The following is a 3,995-nucleotide window of genomic DNA, read 5'->3' as shown; positions in this document are numbered from 1 at the left end:
GCTCCGCCCGCCTGCGCCGCCAATCCCCGCCTGCGCCCGACCCGCCCCCGGGGCGGGCAGACAGGCCCGGGTCCCCGCGACAGAGGGGGACATCCACTTGCCCTTAACTAGCATAACTGCAGGTTAAAACACACTGCCAGAAACCAATGAAAACAAAAACAAAACAAAACAAAATCCCCAAACTGCTTCACTGCCCCCTCGTACGGGCAGAAGATGAAAAAACAAGCAAACAGGGTGGGTGTCTGTTACGGTGCTTACTGCACTACTGGAAGGTGCTCAGATGTGAGTGATGAACCTAGTTTAAGAGTAGCAGATAGCATGACAACGAATACGTCAGAGGCAAGAAAGAGCTTGGCAGACTCTGGGTTGCTGAAGCAACACCCTTGCTGGAGGTGTGAAAATTGTGTCACGGTGACCTGCTGGTTCAGCCTACTCCATATCTTCCCTGTTTATGCAAACTGGACCATGTACAGAGGATGGCTACAGATCCAACCTCCTCTGACTGGTTTCCTGTCCAATAAGAACTGTCCCGAGCTCCGGTGGTTTCTGTGACAGAAGCAGAGTTCTGCAATTGTGCGGCCCCCGAGGTTTGTTACGCTGACATAGCAGATGCAGAAGAATCGCGATTACGCAGAGACTGCTGTTTTCTAACTTCACATACTTATCGGGATTGTTTGTGGGCTTGCTAGTGGCTGTGTTGCCAGTTCAGTGGGTAAGATAAGGGATTCTTCCTGAAAGAAATGAAGCCAAGAGGGTCTGATTCATACAACTGAAGCAATGCAAGTAACAAATGTTTTAGAGTTTCATCAGTGTAGGCAAAAAATCAGACTGATTTAACCAGGTTCAAAGGACTTGAAGTGACACACTTACAACCACTCCATCGGGGGAGACGGTCACTAACACTCAGTCCAAGGACTAATAGGCATGAGACTCCGAATGGAGAGAGGCCTGGAAAAGGACATGAACCACTTTAGACCTCCTCCCCATTGACTAAAGATGAATGATGGACAGGAGAGGCATGAGACTATTATCATTTTTAAGGTACATATTTTCCAAAATGATGTATTCTGAGTAAGTTGGACTTTCCGTTCTGAGAGCTGACTGGACCCTGGGTAAGCCGGCTATTGTTTGTGAGAGAGTAAGACCACAGGACCTGCTGAAGCCATCCAAGTGAATCACAGAGGCCTAAAGAGCTTGATGCCTTGCTCTGGATTGGGACGCAGGATTCTCCTTGAGAAAGGTGACATCTAAGGGGGGCATCCTTGAGAAGACTCCAAGGTGGCAGAGGTACAGGTAACCTGGAACTACAATCACATCTTCCCAGCAAACCCAGCCTGGGTCACTGCCAGACCTAATTTTCTAAGCCTAAGGATATTGGCCAGAAGAGCTGCAGATGGAGGGGCCTTCCCTCGTAAACATATAAAAGGATTTCTATGATGTAGTACTTGCAACTTCAGGGAACTGGACTCTTGCTCAGGAAGTCTCTTCTGCCTCCCAGTCCTTTTGATATACTACTTGTCACAAGAGCTCTGGGGAAATGAGACTTCATAGGTGTCCCAACAACTGGTGCTGTACTGGGATGCTTTCAAGTCCCATGCACCTTGGTATGTTTGAATTAACATCACTTGCTTCAGTTGCTCCCCAAACAAGTACTCCCTGCTCCTTGCTGCACACAAAACAGAGAGCAACAGTGTGTCTAATTTTGTTTAAGGTAACAGACAGGCAGAAATGAAATTTCACTTAAAAAAAACCCCATCCCTTTGTACTTGCAGACTGTTCCCAGTGAGGCTAGTGGCAACACTTTTATTTACTTGGAAGGTAAGTGAAAAAATTAATGGTCAAATCTGGCACCCGCTGAAAGGCCACAGCCAAGAAATCAAAAAGTATGGGTGCTCAAGTAACTTGAATATACGCCACAAATGACTTTGACCCAGAATGTCTCAATAAGCACATTAAGCAGATCAACAGTGATGGTGCTACATTAGGAAAATGGAGGGAAGGAGGTATGGGCTCATTCAGGAGAGGTCTTCAGTGACAATACCAAAAGAAGAAGTGAGTGAGCTACAGGAAACATTATACCAGGCATGAAAGAAGCATGACAGTAGTCTAATCAGCTCTCGTAAAGCCGAGCCCTTACAATTCCAGACGAGCTGCTAAGATGCTGCATGACTCAGCACCATTATTAAGAACAACAAGGCAGATAGACCCCAACTGCAATGAGGAAAGAGTTCATGGCCTCTTCCAGCAGCCTCTGTTCTCCTGATTCTAGGATAGTATTATGGGGGCATCCAGAAAGGGTGCAAGACAGTCCATAAGCACAAAATAAGGCAATTTCCACCCCGAAATTGTGATTATCCAGAAGAAGAATGTAAGAGGAAAAATTCAGCAGTCTACATTAGCCTCTTCATGAAAACAAAGCTCCCTACCGAAACAGCAATGGAAAGGAAGCAAGAGCTTTCAGCATGAACTCACCTTCCTGCAGCAGCTGGGGATTTTCTCTCACATTTCGTCTTCCAGACACAACTGCCCTAGAAAAGCAGCTTGTAAACATCAAATACAAAGATATTTTATTGCTACATTTGGCTACCAGTGTCACTGTTAACAGAAGTGCCTGGTGCCACCTGCTGGAAGAAACCTGTTCAGTCAGCCCTGGGAGGAATGGGCCAGATCCTCTATTGGTAGAACTCCTTGGAAACAAAAGGATTTGATTTACACCAGTCAAGATAACGGACATCAAGACACTTCCATGTTATCACATGTTCTTGCAGTAAAATAAAGCTAGGACCAAAGGATTACAGAAAGCCACGCTGTGGTCTTGGCAATGGAGATGATAGACTGTGCTTAAAAGAGACACTGAGAAAGATTTTTGGCCAGTGGAACTCAGAGTAGCTCTGCTGAAAGCAAACTGTAGTATGCTTTGTCTGAATCTCCTTTTAGACTGATCAAAGGTGCAATCAGGACATGGGCAATCAGGGCGTCACCCTACAAGGTCAAAATCTAGGGGGATCAGCAGAGAAGTTAGACTGCAGTCACAAGTCAGGGGATCAAGAACAGGCAGGTGAGAAGGCTGAGGTTTCTCAAGGACCAAAGACATGGGTGATCACTGAGGTACAGCCCCAAGCAGAACCCAGAGCAGAAATCGGAGATCCAGACTGGGGTCACCGGAAGTGTCTGAGGTGTCTGGAATATGCAGCTATAGCTGTAACGGGCTGGGATGTCCGCTGTTGCCAAACTGAGGTCACAAGCTAGGAGCTGACTGTAAGGAGACAGTGTTCTGGAATAGAGTCAGGAGCAACAGGTGCAGGGGGATCAGAAGGCAGCAACGCTGCAGCCAAAGAGCATGGGCAGGAATCCAGAACAGAAAGTTAATAAACAGGAATCAAGAAACTACGAACCAGCAAACAAGAACCAAGAAACTAGGAACAGGAAGTCATACCTTCAAAGCTGAACAGAGAAACAGATATCTTGTCGAGTAACTTCCTGGGTATTGAAAAAACCGCTGTTTTTATTCAGGCAGCCTCACCCATATAGGGTCAGCAGGATGTAGTTAGGTCACTACAGCCAGCCCCACTCCATTAATGAGATCCAACTGGGAGCTGAAGCCTGCCTGATGTCTTGACTTCTTTAGGTTCCGCTTAGAATGGGAGTAGATAGGACAGAGTGCTGCCCTAAGACAAGCATTTGTATCTGTTTCAATGCAGAGAAACACAGTAATGCACTATTGCATTTCAAGTTCCTTTGTGGCTTTGTCCAGACTAGTCAGTAGCCTTGACAAATCATCATCAGTAAAACTACTGCAGTTTACTTAAGCACCTTGGCCCGCTGGGATGTGAATCTTTTTTTTCCTTTTTCTTAGAGCATGAGTGGCACTCATGAGACGGACATTGTCATGTTATGTTCCCAGTCACACGTCTCCTCATAAACAGGGAACCAAGTTTGCCCTGACAACAAAATACAAAATTCTCTGATAAAAAAATTGAAATTTCTGATAAAAA

The 3,995-nt window shown here is 46.0% G+C and overlaps 1 protein-coding gene across 1 annotated transcript in view; it reads right to left on the bottom strand.

Annotated features, from left to right (window-relative positions):
• The window catches only part of ABAT (4-aminobutyrate aminotransferase), a 130,084-nt gene extending 127,561 nt beyond the window's left edge, over positions 1-2,523 (bottom strand). The window contains exon 1 of the mRNA XM_019540086.1: positions 2,473-2,523. The gene's annotated coding sequence lies outside the window, so the exon portion shown is untranslated. The remainder of the gene's footprint in view (positions 1-2,472) is intronic.
• Between the last annotated feature and the right edge of the window lie 1,472 nt (positions 2,524-3,995).

Source organism: Crocodylus porosus, unplaced genomic scaffold (genome assembly GCF_001723895.1).
Source record: "Crocodylus porosus isolate Cpor-Errol unplaced genomic scaffold, CroPor_comp1, whole genome shotgun sequence".
NCBI lineage: Eukaryota > Metazoa > Chordata > Crocodylia > Crocodylidae > Crocodylus > Crocodylus porosus.
This window is presented reverse-complemented; position numbering and strand designations above follow the sequence as displayed.